At 54.5% G+C, this 15,087-nt stretch overlaps 2 long non-coding RNA genes and 7 other non-coding genes across 9 annotated transcripts in view; all 9 read left to right on the top strand.

The window, feature by feature from the left end:
• Positions 1-782: 782 nt before the first annotated feature.
• LOC143271532 (small nucleolar RNA SNORD116) lies at positions 783-876 on the top strand. The gene has a single exon (XR_013048754.1). It is a non-coding gene; the product is annotated as a small nucleolar RNA SNORD116 (small nucleolar RNA).
• A 1,610-nt stretch (positions 877-2,486) lies between these two features.
• Positions 2,487-6,787, top strand: LOC143272047 (uncharacterized). The gene is made up of 3 exons (XR_013049431.1): positions 2,487-2,615; positions 4,562-4,704; positions 6,648-6,787. It is a non-coding gene; the product is annotated as an uncharacterized LOC143272047 (long non-coding RNA).
• LOC143271514 (small nucleolar RNA SNORD116) lies at positions 2,874-2,967 on the top strand. Its single transcript, XR_013048736.1, has one exon. It is a non-coding gene; the product is annotated as a small nucleolar RNA SNORD116 (small nucleolar RNA).
• Positions 4,962-5,055, top strand: LOC143271513 (small nucleolar RNA SNORD116). Its single transcript, XR_013048735.1, has one exon. It is a non-coding gene; the product is annotated as a small nucleolar RNA SNORD116 (small nucleolar RNA).
• A 261-nt stretch (positions 6,788-7,048) lies between the features above and the next one.
• Positions 7,049-7,142, top strand: LOC143271531 (small nucleolar RNA SNORD116). Its single transcript, XR_013048753.1, has one exon. It is a non-coding gene; the product is annotated as a small nucleolar RNA SNORD116 (small nucleolar RNA).
• A 1,484-nt stretch (positions 7,143-8,626) lies between these two features.
• The window catches only part of LOC143272046 (uncharacterized), a 129,703-nt gene continuing 123,242 nt past the window's right edge, over positions 8,627-15,087 (top strand). The window contains exons 1-2 of the long non-coding RNA XR_013049430.1: positions 8,627-8,880; positions 10,824-10,967. This is a non-coding gene — a long non-coding RNA (uncharacterized LOC143272046). The remainder of the gene's footprint in view (positions 8,881-10,823; positions 10,968-15,087) is intronic.
• On the top strand, positions 9,139-9,232 carry LOC143271512 (small nucleolar RNA SNORD116). The gene has a single exon (XR_013048734.1). It is a non-coding gene; the product is annotated as a small nucleolar RNA SNORD116 (small nucleolar RNA).
• On the top strand, positions 11,226-11,319 carry LOC143271580 (small nucleolar RNA SNORD116). Its single transcript, XR_013048801.1, has one exon. It is a non-coding gene; the product is annotated as a small nucleolar RNA SNORD116 (small nucleolar RNA).
• Positions 13,283-13,376, top strand: LOC143271511 (small nucleolar RNA SNORD116). Its single transcript, XR_013048733.1, has one exon. It is a non-coding gene; the product is annotated as a small nucleolar RNA SNORD116 (small nucleolar RNA).

The following is a 15,087-nucleotide window of genomic DNA, read 5'->3' as shown; positions in this document are numbered from 1 at the left end:
GTGTTAGAGGATTGAGGTGCTCCGAGATGGCCCTGGGTTTTTTTTTTTCTTTTTTCGGGAAGAGTCTGCTTGCCTGCATTGCAGCTCCATGATGTGTAGGTCAGGCCGACACTGGTGCTTTGATTGCAGCGAGGGTCCAAGGTGATCTGAAAGGGCACGGAGGGAGGGAGGGAACCAGGGCAAGGACAAGCTCTGAGACCCTGGTGGAAACCTGGCACCGATGTGGCCTGGCATGCTGGAGGGTGAGGGCAGAGCAGGAGTGGTGAGAGGGCAGATGTGATCTGATCTGCCCATTGAGACGAGCCAGGCCCACCCATCCATCCCAGAGCCAGTTGCCCGCTTCCCACTGTAATGTTGGCATGTGCTTTGATGTCTTCACAGTGTGGCATTGCGTGGCCTGCAAGGCCATAGTGAGGAGAGAGTGGCCCAGCTTCCTTTGCCCAGGACTCATGGCACCTGAAACGGTGAGCCTCGAGTGAAGTTGCTTGGTGTTGGTGACCTGCAGGAGAAGGCCTGAGACCCAAGGTAAGCCTTTCATGCCTTGTCCCAGGTGCTCAGGATCCTGGGGTCTTGGTGGTGCTGCGAGGACTCACCATCCCTGCTTCCCGGGCCTGCCGCACCTGGAGCAGACTTAGGTCCTCAAGTTGCTTCCCATTTCCATGCAGAGACCCGTTGCCACCTGCACAAAGACGGGGCATGTCTTGGTATTTCTCGCACTCCCCAACACCCACCCTGTCCTGAGTGCCCTGAAAATCCCTGTACCAGGGCACTCCAGCGTGCTTGGATCGATGATGATTTCCAGTCAAACATTCCTTGGAAAAGCTGAACAAAATGAGTGAAAACTCAGTACCGCCGCTCTCATCCAAACTGAGGTCCGGCACCTTGGCTCACCCAAGTCCTCTGGGAGTCAGACACAGGCCTGAGAACCACTCCGCTGCTCCTGCCCCCCTCCAGCAGTAGCCAGACTCTCTTGCCATGGACTTGAACTTTCCCCCAATCTGCTAGCCATCAGGGGCATGGGGAAAAGAGAATATTTGGGGCGTGCTGGCAAGCAAGCAGCCATCCCCACTCTCCCAAGCCAGACTGACAGCTAGACATGGGACCCTGGACCTTGGCTCTCTTGTAGGCACTCTAGAAATATGCTAGCTTGGGACACCCACCTGAAACAGGCGTGCTGACCTGTGTAGAAATCTGCACGCTGGAGGCCTTTGGTGGACTAGCTTGACCGGGGAGCACTAAGGTCAGACTGCTGGCCTCCTGGTGGAGGAGACAGGTGTGAGAGTGCTTTTCTTCCACCCATGGTAGTGGAGCACCCGTCTTGGCTCAAGCCTATCTCAAAGCTAGGAAAGACACCTATTTTGTGGAGTGGTCTTCAGCAGGGTGTGATTCTTCCAGGAAGGCCTGTTTGGAGGCTGGCTAGGGATCCCTTCCTTGTAGGAATTGCACTCTGGGTCCCAGGCTGTAGATCAAGACTGCCTTGAGAGCTCTGCTCATGGGCAGTGGAGGGTGCCAAAGCGATTTGGCTTGAAAGGGTGCATGCATTTCTGGTCACTGGAGACCTTGTGTGTTGCAACTTGTCTTGGGAGGTGCCAGGCTCTCTGGCTAGCCCTTGGCGTCCCACATAAGTTACGGTGTTTTGATGCAGTGTTCTCGCTTGCATTCAAAAATGGCAGCGCTCTTGAACACGGTCTGTCCCATGAAGACAGACTGACAGAGGGTGGCATCAATCCAGAGACAGGGTCAGAGACAGAGAGAGAAATCAGGAGAAAGAGAAACAGACAGAAAAAGAGACAGAAGGAGGCAGAAAGAGAGTGAGAAAGGAAATCTGGTTGAGCCAGAGTGCCTGCCATTGCCTGTGGTGAAGTCCTCAGAGGAGACTTTAGGCGGTTTGACCTCGGGATCTCAGCATTTCTACCTGGAGAAAGATGCAGATTTCGGGGTTAGCGTTGCTGACCTGGTTGTCAGAGATGATTTGATGGGAGTCGGGTGGCTTGGGTTGGGTAGTGAGCATAGCCAGAGCTGCGTCCTCAGCAGCTTGAACTTGAGACAGCAAGTAGAGCTTGCCCTGTTTAATGACCCCAGTGCAGAGTGTTAGAGGATTGAGGTGCTAAGAGATGGCCCTGGGTTTTTTTTTTTTTCTTTTTTCGGGAAGAGTCTGCTTGCCTGCATTGCAGCTCCATGATGTGTAGGTCAGGCCGACACTGGTGGTTTGATTGCAGAGAGGGTCCAAGGTGATCTGAAAGGGCACGGAGGGAAGGAGGGACCCAGGGCAAGGACAAGCTCTGAGACCCTGGTGGACACCTGGCACCGATGTGGCCTGGCATGCTGGAGGGTGAGGGCAGAGCAGGAGTGGTGAGAGGGCAGATGTGATCTGATCTGCCCATTGAGACGAGCCAGGCACACCCATCCATCCCAGAGCCAGTTGCCCGCTTCCCACTGTAATGTTGGCATGTGCTTTGATGTCTTCACAGTGTGGCATTGCGTGGCCTGCAAGGCCATAGTGCGGAGAGAGTGGCCCAGCTTCCTTTGCCCAGGACTCATGGCACCTGAAACAGTGAGCCTCGAGTGAAGTTGCTTGGTGTTGGTGACCTGCAGGAGAAGGCCTGAGACCCAAGGTAAGCCTCCCATGCCTTGTCCCAGGTGCTCAGGATCCTGGGGTCTTGGTGGTGCTGCGAGGACATACCATCCCTGCTTCCCGGGCCTGTCTGCACCTGGAGCAGACTTAGGTCCTCAAGTTGCTTCCCATTTCCATGCAGAGACCCATTGCCACCTGCACAAAGACGGGGCATGGCTTGGTATTTCTCACACTCCCCAACACCCACCCTGTCCTGAGTACCCTGAAAATCCCTGTACCGGGGCACTCCAGCGTGCTTGGATCGATGATGATTTCCAGTCAAACATTCCTTGGAAAAGCTGAACAAAATGAGTGAAAACTCAGTACCGCCGCTCTCATCGAAACTGAGGTCCGGCACCTTGGCTCACCCAAGTCCTCTGGGAGTCAGACACAGGCCTGAGAACCACTCCGCTGCTCTTGCCCCCCTCCAGCAGTAGCCAGACTCTCTTGCCATGGGCTTGATCTTTCCCGAACTCTGCTAGCCATCAGGGGCATGGGGAAAAGAGAATATTTGGGGCGTGCTGGCAAGCAAGCAGCCATCCCCACTCTCCCAAGCCAGACTGACAGCTAGACATGGGACCCTGGACCTTGGGCTCTCTTGTAGGCACTCTAGAAATATGCTAGCTTGGGACACCCACCTGTAACAGGCGTGCTGACCTGTGTAGAAATCTGCACACTGGAGACCTTTGGTGGACTAGCTTGACCGGGGAGCGCTAAGGTCAGACTGCTGGCCTCCTGGTGGAGGAGACAGGTGTGAGAGTGCTTTTCTTCCACCCATGGTAGTGGAGCACCCGTCTTGGCTCAAGCCTATCTCAAAGCTAGGAAAGACACCTATTTTGCGGAGTGGTCTTCAGCAGGGTGTGATTCTTCCAGGAAGGCCTGTTTGGAGGCCGGCTAGGGATCCCTTCCTTGTAGGAATTGCACTCTGGGTCCCAGGCTGTAGATCAAGACTGCCTTGAGAGCTCTGATCATGGGCAGTGGAGGGTGCCAAAGCGAATTGGCTTGCAAGGGTGCATGCATTTCTGGTCACTGGAGACCTTGTGTGTTTCAACTTGTCTTGGGAGGTGCCAGGCTCTCTGGCTAGCCTTTGGCGTCCCACATAAGTTACGGTGTGTTGATGCAGTGTTCTCGCTTGCAGTCAAAAATGGCAGCGATCTTGAACACGGTCTGTCCCATGAAGACAGACTGACAGAGGGTGGCATCAATTCAGAGACAGGGTCAGAGACAGAGAGAGAAATCAGGAGAAAGAGAAAGAGACAAAAAAAGAGACAGAAGGAGGCAGAAAGAGAGTGAGAAAGGAGATCTGGTTGAGCCAGAGTGCCTGCCATTGCCTGCGGTGAAGTCCTCAGAGGAGACTTTAGGCGGTTTGACCTCGGGATCTCAGCATTTCTAGCAGGAGAAAGATGCAGATTTCGGGGATAGCGTTGCCCACCTGGTTGTCAGAGATGATTTGATGGGAGTCGGGAGGCTTGGGTTGGCTAGTGAGCATGGCCAGAGCTGCGTCCTCAGCAGCTTGAACTTGAGACAGCAAGTAGAGCTTGCCCTGTTTAATGACCCCACTGCACAGTGTTAGAGGATTGAGGTGCTCAGAGATGGCCCTGGGTTTTTTTTTTTCTTTTTTCGGCAAGAGTCTGCTTGCCTGCATTGCAGCTCCATGATGTGTAGGTCAGGCCGACACTGGTGGTTTGATTGCAGAGAGGGTCCAAGGTGATCTTAAAGGGCACGGAGGGAGGGAGGGACCCAGGGCAAGGACAAGCTCTGAGACCCTGGTGGAAACCTGGCACCGATGTGGCCTGGCATGCTGGAGGGTGAGGGCAGAGCAGGAGTGGTGAGAGGGCAGATGTGATCTGATCTGCCCATTGAGACGAGCCAGGCCCACCCATCCATCCCAGAGCCAGTTGCCCGCTTCCCACTGTAATGTTGGCATGTGCTTTGATGTCTTCACAGTGTGGCATTGCGTGGCCTGCAAGGCCATAGTGAGGAGAGAGTGGCCCAGCTTCCTTTGCCCAGGACTCATGGCACCTGAAACAGTGAGCCTCGAGTGAAGTTGCTTGGTGTTGGTGACCTGCAGGAGAAGGCCTGAGACCCAAGTAAGCCTCCCATGCCTTGTCCCAGGTGCTCAGGATCCTGGGGTCTTGGTGGTGCTGCGAGGACTTACCATCCCTGCTTCCCGGGCCTGTCTGCACCTGGAGCAGACTTAGGTCCTCAAGTTGCTTCCCATTCCATGCAGAGACCCGTTGCCACCTGCACAAAGACGGGGCATGTCTTGGTATTTCTCGCACTCCCCAACACCCACCCTGTCCTGAGTGCCCTGAAAATCCCTGTACCAGGGCACTCCAGCGTGCTTGGATCGATGATGATTTCCAGTCAAACATTCCTTGGAAAAGCTGAACAAAATGAGTGAAAACTCAGTACCGCCGCTCTCATCGAAACTGAGGTCCGGCACCTTGGCTCACCCAAGTCCTCTGGGAGTCAGACACAGGCCTGAGAACCACTCCGCTGCTCCTGCCCCCCTCCAGCAGTAGCCAGACTCTCTTGCCATGGACTTGAACTTTCCCCCAATCTGCTAGCCATCAGGGGCATGGGGAAAAGAGAATATTTGGGGCGTGCTGGCAAGCAAGCAGCCATCCCCACTCTCCCAAGCCAGACTGACAGCTAGACATGGGACCCTGGACCTTGGACTCTCTTGTAGGCACTTCAGAAATATGCTAGCTTGGGACACCCACCTGAAACAGGAGTGCTGACCTGTGTAGAAATCTGCACGCTGGAGGCCTTTGGTGGACTAGCTTGACCGGGGAGCACTAAGGTCAGACTGCTGGCCTCCTGGTGGAGGAGACAGGTGTGAGAGTGCTTTTCTTCCACCCATGGTAGTGGAGCACCCGTCTTGGCTCAAGCCTATCTCAAAGCTAGGAAAGACACCTATTTTGTGGAGTGCTCTTCAGCAGGGTGTGATTCTTCCAGGAAGGCCTGTTTGGAGTCCGGCTAGGGATCCCTTCCTTGTAGGAATTGCACTCTGGGTCCCAGGCTGTAGATCAAGACTGCCTTGAGAGCTCTGCTCATGGGCAGTGGAGGGTGCCAAAGCGAATTGGCTTGCAAGGGTGCATGCATTTCTGGTCACTGGAGACCTTGTGTGTTGAACTTGTCTTGGGAGGTGCCAGGCTCTCTGGCTAGCCCTTGGCGTCCCACATAAGTTACCTTGTGTTGATGCAGTGTTCTCGCTTGCAGTCAAAAATGGCAGCGCTCTTGAACACAGTCTCTCCCACGAAGACAGACTGACAGAGGGTGGCATCAATCCAGAGACAGGGTCAGAGACAGAGAGAGAAATCAGGAGAAAGAGAAACAGACAGAAAAAGAGACAGAAGGAGGCAGAAAGAGAGTGAGAAAGGAGATCTGGTTGAGCCAGAGTGCCTGCCATTGCCTGTGGTGAAGTCCTCAGAGGAGACTTTAGGCGGTTTGACCTCGGGATCTCAGCATTTCTAGCAGGAGAAGGATGCAGATTTCGGGGTTAGATTTGCCGACCTGGTTGTCAGAGATGATTTGATGGGAGTCGGGAGGCTTGGGTTGGCTAGTGAGCATGGCCAGAGCTGCGTCCTCAGCAGCTTGAACTTGAGACAGCAAGTAGAGCTTGCCCTGTTTAATGACCCCAGTGCACAGTGTTAGAGGATTGAGGTGCTCCGAGATGGCCCTGGGTTTTTTTTTTCTTTTTTCGGGAAGAGTCTGCTTGCCTGCATTGCAGCTCCATGATGTGTAGGTCAGGCCGACACTGGTGCTTTGATTGCAGCGAGGGTCCAAGGTGATCTGAAAGGGCACGGAGGGAGGGAGGGAACCAGGGCAAGGACAAGCTCTGAGACCCTGGTGGAAACCTGGCACCGATGTGGCCTGGCATGCTGGAGGGTGAGGGCAGAGCAGGAGTGGTGAGAGGGCAGATGTGATCTGATCTGCCCATTGAGACGAGCCAGGCCCACCCATCCATCCCAGAGCCAGTTGCCCGCTTCCCACTGTAATGTTGGCATGTGCTTTGATGTCTTCACAGTGTGGCATTGCGTGGCCTGCAAGGCCATAGTGAGGAGAGAGTGGCCCAGCTTCCTTTGCCCAGGACTCATGGCACCTGAAACGGTGAGCCTCGAGTGAAGTTGCTTGGTGTTGGTGACCTGCAGGAGAAGGCCTGAGACCCAAGGTAAGCCTTTCATGCCTTGTCCCAGGTGCTCAGGATCCTGGGGTCTTGGTGGTGCTGCGAGGACTCACCATCCCTGCTTCCCGGGCCTGCCGCACCTGGAGCAGACTTAGGTCCTCAAGTTGCTTCCCATTTCCATGCAGAGACCCGTTGCCACCTGCACAAAGACGGGGCATGTCTTGGTATTTCTCGCACTCCCCAACACCCACCCTGTCCTGAGTGCCCTGAAAATCCCTGTACCAGGGCACTCCAGCGTGCTTGGATCGATGATGATTTCCAGTCAAACATTCCTTGGAAAAGCTGAACAAAATGAGTGAAAACTCAGTACCGCCGCTCTCATCCAAACTGAGGTCCGGCACCTTGGCTCACCCAAGTCCTCTGGGAGTCAGACACAGGCCTGAGAACCACTCCGCTGCTCCTGCCCCCCTCCAGCAGTAGCCAGACTCTCTTGCCATGGACTTGAACTTTCCCCCAATCTGCTAGCCATCAGGGGCATGGGGAAAAGAGAATATTTGGGGCGTGCTGGCAAGCAAGCAGCCATCCCCACTCTCCCAAGCCAGACTGACAGCTAGACATGGGACCCTGGACCTTGGCTCTCTTGTAGGCACTCTAGAAATATGCTAGCTTGGGACACCCACCTGAAACAGGCGTGCTGACCTGTGTAGAAATCTGCACGCTGGAGGCCTTTGGTGGACTAGCTTGACCGGGGAGCACTAAGGTCAGACTGCTGGCCTCCTGGTGGAGGAGACAGGTGTGAGAGTGCTTTTCTTCCACCCATGGTAGTGGAGCACCCGTCTTGGCTCAAGCCTATCTCAAAGCTAGGAAAGACACCTATTTTGTGGAGTGGTCTTCAGCAGGGTGTGATTCTTCCAGGAAGGCCTGTTTGGAGGCTGGCTAGGGATCCCTTCCTTGTAGGAATTGCACTCTGGGTCCCAGGCTGTAGATCAAGACTGCCTTGAGAGCTCTGCTCATGGGCAGTGGAGGGTGCCAAAGCGATTTGGCTTGAAAGGGTGCATGCATTTCTGGTCACTGGAGACCTTGTGTGTTGCAACTTGTCTTGGGAGGTGCCAGGCTCTCTGGCTAGCCCTTGGCGTCCCACATAAGTTACGGTGTTTTGATGCAGTGTTCTCGCTTGCATTCAAAAATGGCAGCGCTCTTGAACACGGTCTGTCCCATGAAGACAGACTGACAGAGGGTGGCATCAATCCAGAGACAGGGTCAGAGACAGAGAGAGAAATCAGGAGAAAGAGAAACAGACAGAAAAAGAGACAGAAGGAGGCAGAAAGAGAGTGAGAAAGGAAATCTGGTTGAGCCAGAGTGCCTGCCATTGCCTGTGGTGAAGTCCTCAGAGGAGACTTTAGGCGGTTTGACCTCGGGATCTCAGCATTTCTACCTGGAGAAAGATGCAGATTTCGGGGTTAGCGTTGCTGACCTGGTTGTCAGAGATGATTTGATGGGAGTCGGGTGGCTTGGGTTGGGTAGTGAGCATAGCCAGAGCTGCGTCCTCAGCAGCTTGAACTTGAGACAGCAAGTAGAGCTTGCCCTGTTTAATGACCCCAGTGCAGAGTGTTAGAGGATTGAGGTGCTAAGAGATGGCCCTGGGTTTTTTTTTTTTCTTTTTTCGGGAAGAGTCTGCTTGCCTGCATTGCAGCTCCATGATGTGTAGGTCAGGCCGACACTGGTGGTTTGATTGCAGAGAGGGTCCAAGGTGATCTGAAAGGGCACGGAGGGAAGGAGGGACCCAGGGCAAGGACAAGCTCTGAGACCCTGGTGGACACCTGGCACCGATGTGGCCTGGCATGCTGGAGGGTGAGGGCAGAGCAGGAGTGGTGAGAGGGCAGATGTGATCTGATCTGCCCATTGAGACGAGCCAGGCACACCCATCCATCCCAGAGCCAGTTGCCCGCTTCCCACTGTAATGTTGGCATGTGCTTTGATGTCTTCACAGTGTGGCATTGCGTGGCCTGCAAGGCCATAGTGCGGAGAGAGTGGCCCAGCTTCCTTTGCCCAGGACTCATGGCACCTGAAACAGTGAGCCTCGAGTGAAGTTGCTTGGTGTTGGTGACCTGCAGGAGAAGGCCTGAGACCCAAGGTAAGCCTCCCATGCCTTGTCCCAGGTGCTCAGGATCCTGGGGTCTTGGTGGTGCTGCGAGGACATACCATCCCTGCTTCCCGGGCCTGTCTGCACCTGGAGCAGACTTAGGTCCTCAAGTTGCTTCCCATTTCCATGCAGAGACCCATTGCCACCTGCACAAAGACGGGGCATGGCTTGGTATTTCTCACACTCCCCAACACCCACCCTGTCCTGAGTACCCTGAAAATCCCTGTACCGGGGCACTCCAGCGTGCTTGGATCGATGATGATTTCCAGTCAAACATTCCTTGGAAAAGCTGAACAAAATGAGTGAAAACTCAGTACCGCCGCTCTCATCGAAACTGAGGTCCGGCACCTTGGCTCACCCAAGTCCTCTGGGAGTCAGACACAGGCCTGAGAACCACTCCGCTGCTCTTGCCCCCCTCCAGCAGTAGCCAGACTCTCTTGCCATGGGCTTGATCTTTCCCGAACTCTGCTAGCCATCAGGGGCATGGGGAAAAGAGAATATTTGGGGCGTGCTGGCAAGCAAGCAGCCATCCCCACTCTCCCAAGCCAGACTGACAGCTAGACATGGGACCCTGGACCTTGGGCTCTCTTGTAGGCACTCTAGAAATATGCTAGCTTGGGACACCCACCTGAAACAGGCGTGCTGACCTGTGTAGAAATCTGCACACTGGAGACCTTTGGTGGACTAGCTTGACCGGGGAGCGCTAAGGTCAGACTGCTGGCCTCCTGGTGGAGGAGACAGGTGTGAGAGTGCTTTTCTTCCACCCATGGTAGTGGAGCACCCGTCTTGGCTCAAGCCTATCTCAAAGCTAGGAAAGACACCTATTTTGCGGAGTGGTCTTCAGCAGGGTGTGATTCTTCCAGGAAGGCCTGTTTGGAGGCCGGCTAGGGATCCCTTCCTTGTAGGAATTGCACTCTGGGTCCCAGGCTGTAGATCAAGACTGCCTTGAGAGCTCTGATCATGGGCAGTGGAGGGTGCCAAAGCGAATTGGCTTGCAAGGGTGCATGCATTTCTGGTCACTGGAGACCTTGTGTGTTTCAACTTGTCTTGGGAGGTGCCAGGCTCTCTGGCTAGCCTTTGGCGTCCCACATAAGTTACGGTGTGTTGATGCAGTGTTCTCGCTTGCAGTCAAAAATGGCAGCGATCTTGAACACGGTCTGTCCCATGAAGACAGACTGACAGAGGGTGGCATCAATTCAGAGACAGGGTCAGAGACAGAGAGAGAAATCAGGAGAAAGAGAAAGAGACAAAAAAAGAGACAGAAGGAGGCAGAAAGAGAGTGAGAAAGGAGATCTGGTTGAGCCAGAGTGCCTGCCATTGCCTGCGGTGAAGTCCTCAGAGGAGACTTTAGGCGGTTTGACCTCGGGATCTCAGCATTTCTAGCAGGAGAAAGATGCAGATTTCGGGGATAGCGTTGCCCACCTGGTTGTCAGAGATGATTTGATGGGAGTCGGGAGGCTTGGGTTGGCTAGTGAGCATGGCCAGAGCTGCGTCCTCAGCAGCTTGAACTTAAGACAGCAAGTAGAGCTTGCCCTGTTTAATGACCCCAGTGCACAGTGTTAGAGGATTGAGGTGCTAAGAGTTGGCCCTGGTTTTTTTTTTCTTTTTTCGGGAAGAGTCTGCTTGCCTGCATTGCAGCTCCATGATGTGTAGGTCAGGCCGACACTGGTGGTTTGATTGCAGAGAGGGTCCAAGGTGATCTGAAAGGGCACGAGGGAAGGAGGGACCCAGGGCAAGGACAAGCTCTGAGACCCTGGTGGAAACCTGGCACCGATGTGGCCTGGCATGCTGGAGGGTGAGGGCAGAGCAGGAGTGGTGAGAGGGCAGATGTGATCTGATCTGCCCATTGAGACGAGCCAGGCCCACCCATCCATCCCAGAGCCAGTTGCCCGCTTCCCACTGTAATGTTGGCATGTGCTTTGATGTCTTCACAGTGTGGCATTGCATGGCCTGCAAGGCCATAGTGAGGAGAGAGTGGCCCAGCTTCCTTTACCCAGGACTCATGGCACCTGAAACAGTGAGCCTCGAGTGAAGTTGCTTGGTGTTGGTGACCTGCAGGAGAAGGCATGAGGCCCAAGGTAAGCCTCCCATGCCTTGTCCCAGGTGCTCAGGATCCTGGGGTCTTGGTGGTGCTGCGAGGACTTACCATCCCTGCTTCCCGGGCCTGTCCGCACCTGGAGCAGACTTAGGTCCTCAAGTTGCTTCCCATTTTCATGCAGAGACCCATTGCCACCTGCACAAAGACGGGGCATGTCTTGGTATTTCTTGCACTCCCCAACACCCACCCTGTCCTGAGTGCCCTGAAAATCCCTTTACCAGAGCACTCCAGCGTGCTTGGATGGATGATGATTTCCAGTCAAACATTCCTTGGAAAAGATGAACAAAATGAGTGAAAACTCAGTACCGCCGCTCTCATCCAAACTGAGGTCCGGCACCTTGGCTCACCCAAGTCCTCGGGGAGTCAGACACAGGCCTGAGAACCACTCCGCTGCTCCTGCCCCCCTCCAGCAGTAGCCAGACTCTCTTGCCATGGACTTGAACTTTCTCCCAATCTGCTAGCCATCAGGGGCATGGGGAAAAGAGAATATTTGGGGCGTGCTGGCAAGCAAGCAGCCATCCCCACTCTCCCAAGCCAGACTGACAGCTAGACATGGGACCCTGGACCTTGGCTCTCTTGTAGGCACTCTAGAAATATGCTAGCTTGGGACACCCACCTGAAACAGGCGTGCTGACCTGTGTAGAAATCTGCACGCTGTTGGCCTTTGGTGGACTAGCTTGACCGGGGAGCACTAAGGTCAGACTGCTGGCCTCCTGGTGGAGGAGACAGGTGTGAGAGTGCTTTTCTTCCACCCATGGTAGTGGAGCACCCGTCATGGCTCAAGCCTATCTCAAAACTAGGAAAGACACCTATTTTGCGGAGTGGTCTTCAGCAGGGTGTGATTCTTCCAGGAAGGCCTGTTTGGAGGCTGGCTAGGGATCCCTTCCTTGTAGGAATTGCACTCTGGGTCCGAGGCTGTAGATCAAGACTGCCTTGAGTGAATTGGCTTGAAAGGGTGCATGCATTTCTGGTCACTGGAGACCTTGTGTGTTGCAACTTGTCTTGGGAGGTGCCAGGCTCTCTGGCTAGCCCTTGGCGTCCCACATAAGTTACCATGTGTTGATGCAGTGTTCTCGCTTGCAGTCAAAAATGGCAGCGCTATTGAACACGGTCTGTCCCATGAAGACAAACTGAAAGAGGGTGGCATCAATCCAGAGACAGGGTCAGAGACAGAGAGAGAAATCAGGAGAAAGAGAAACAGACAGAAAAAGAGACAGAAGGAGGCAGAAAGAGAGTGAGAAAGGAGATCTGGTTGAGCCAGAGTGCCTGCCATTGCCTGTGGTGAAGTCCTCAGAGGAGACTTTAGGCGGTTTGACCTCGGGATCTCAGCATTTCTACCAGGAGAAAGATGCAGATTTCGGGGTTAGCGTTGCTGACCTGGTTGTCAGAGATGATTTGATGGGAGTCGGGAGGCTTGGGTTGGCTAGTGAGCATGGCCAGAGCTGCGTCCTCAGCAGCTTGAACTTGAGACAGCAAGTAGAGCTTGCCCTGTTTAATGACCCCAGTGCAGAGTGTTAGAGGATTGAGGTCCTAAGAGATGGCCTTGGGTTTTTTTTTTTTCTTTTTTCGGGAAGAGTCTGCTTGCCTGCATTGCAGCTCCATGATGTGTAGGTCAGGCCGACACTGGTGGTTTGATTGCAGAGAGGGTCCAAGGTGATCTGAAAGGGCACGGAGGGAAGGAGGGACCCAGGGCAAGGACAAGCTCTGAGACCCTGGTGGAAACCTGGCACCGATGTGGCCTGGCATGCTGGAGGGTGAGGGCAGAGCAGGAGTTGTGAGAGGGCAGATGTGATCTGATCTGCCCATTGAGACGAGCCAGGCCCACCCATCCATCCCAGAGCCAGTTGCCCGCTTCCCACTGTAATGTTGGCATGTGCTTTGATGTCTTCACAGTGTGGCATTGCGTGGCCTGCAAGGCCATAGTGCGGAGAGAGTGGCCCAGCTTCCTTTGCCCAGGACTCATGGCACCTGAAACAGTGAGCCTCGAGTGAAGTTGCTTGGTGTTGGTGACCTGCAGGAGAAGGCCTGAGGCCCAAGGTAAGCCTCCCATGCCTTGTCCCAGGTGCTCAGGATCCTGGGGTCTTGGTGGTGCTGCGAGGACTTACCATCCCTGCTTCCCGGGCCTGTCTGCACCTGGAGCAGACTTAGGTCCTCAAGTTGCTTCCCATTTCCATGCAGAGACCCGTTGCCACCTGCACAAAGACAGGGCATGTCTTGGTATTTCTCGTCCTCCCCAACACCCACCCTGTCCTGAGTGCCCTGAAAATCCCTGTACCATGGCACTCCAGCGTGCTTGGATCGATGATGATTTCCAGTCAAACATTCCTTGGAAAAGCTGAACAAAATGAGTGAAAACTCAGTACCGCCGCTCTCATCGAAACTGAGGTCCGGCACCTTGGCTCACCCAAGTCCTCTGGGAGTCAGACACAGGCCTGAGAACCACTCCGCTGCTCCTGCCCCCCTCCAGCAGTAGCCAGACTCTCTTGCCATGGGCTTGATCTTTCCCCCACTCTGCTAGCCATCAGGGGCATGGGGAAAAGAGAATATTTGGGGCGTGCTGGCAAGCAAGCAGCCATCCCCACTCTCCCAAGCCAGACTGACAGCTAGACATGGGACCCTGGACCTTGGGCTCTCTTGTAGGCACTCTAGAAATATGCTAGCTTGGGACACCCACCTGAAACAGGCATGCTGACCTGTGTAGAAATCTGCACACTGGAGACCTTTGGTGGACTAGCTTGACCGGGGAGCGCTAAGGTCAGACTGCTGGCCTCCTGGTGGAGGAGACAGGTGTGAGAGTGCTTTTCTTCCACCCATGGTAGTGGAGCACCCGTCTTGGCTCAAGCCTATCTCAAAGCTAGGAAAGACACCTATTTTGCGGAGTGGTCTTCAGCAGGGTGTGATTCTTCCAGGAAGGCCTGTTTGGAGGCCGGCTAGGGATCCCTTCCTTGTAGGAATTGCACTCTGGGTCCCAGGCTGTAGATCAAGACTGCCTTGAGAGCTCTGCTCATGGGCAGTGGAGGGTGCCAAAGCGAATTGGCTTGCAAGGGTGCATGCATTTCTGGTCACTGGAGACCTTGTGTGTTGCAACTTGTCTTGGGAGGTGCCAGGCTCTCTGGCTAGCCTTTGGCGTCCCACATAAGTTACGGTGTGTTGATGCAGTGTTCTCGCTTGCATTCAAAAATGGCAGTGCTCTTGAACACGGTCTGTCCCATGAAGACAGACTGACAGAGGGTGGCATCAATCCAGAGACAGGGGCAGAGACAGAGAGAGAAATCAGGAGAAAGAGAAAGAGACAAAAAAAGAGACAGAAGGAGGCAGAAAGAGAGTGAGAAAGGAGATCTGGTTGAGCCAGAGTGCCTGCCATTGCCTGTGGTGAAGTCCTCAGAAGAGACTTTAGGCGGTTTGACCTCGGGATCTCAGCATTTCTAGCAGGAGAAAGATGCAGATTTCGGGGTTAGCATTGCCGACCTGGTTGTCAGAGATGATTTGATGGGAGTCGGGAGGGTTGGGTTGGCTAGTGAGCATGGCCAGAGCTGCGTCCTCAGCAGCTTGAACTTGAGACTGCAAGTAGAGCTTGCCCTGTTTAATGACCCCAGTTCACAGTGTTAGAGGATTGAGGTGCTAAGAGTTGGCCCTGTTTTTTTTTTTCTTTTTTCGGGAAGAGTCTGCTTGCCTGCATTGCAGCTCCATGATGTGTAGGTCAGGCCGACACTGGTGGTTTGATTGCAGAGAGGGTCCAAGGTGATCTGAAAGGGCACGGAGGGAAGGAGGGACCCAGGGCAAGGACAAGCTCTGAGACCCTGGTGGAAACCTGGCACCGATGTGGCCTGGCATGCTGGAGGGTGAGGGCAGAGCAGGAGTTGTGAGAGGGCAGATGTGATCTGATCTGCCCATTGAGACGAGCCAGGCCCACCCATCCATCCCAGAGCCAGTTGCCCGCTTCCCACTGTAATGTTGGCATGTGCTTTGATGTCTTCACAGTGTGGCATTGCGTGGCCTGCAAAGCCATAGTGCGGAGAGAGTGGCCCAGCTTCCTTTGCCCAGGACTCATGGCACCTGAAACAGTGAGCCTCGAGTGAAGTTGCTTGGTGTTGGTGACC

This window comes from Peromyscus maniculatus, chromosome 1 (assembly GCF_049852395.1).
Source record: "Peromyscus maniculatus bairdii isolate BWxNUB_F1_BW_parent chromosome 1, HU_Pman_BW_mat_3.1, whole genome shotgun sequence".
Lineage (NCBI taxonomy): Eukaryota > Metazoa > Chordata > Mammalia > Rodentia > Cricetidae > Peromyscus > Peromyscus maniculatus.
Note: the sequence above shows the minus strand (reverse complement) of the source record. Positions and strands in the feature narration are given on the sequence as shown.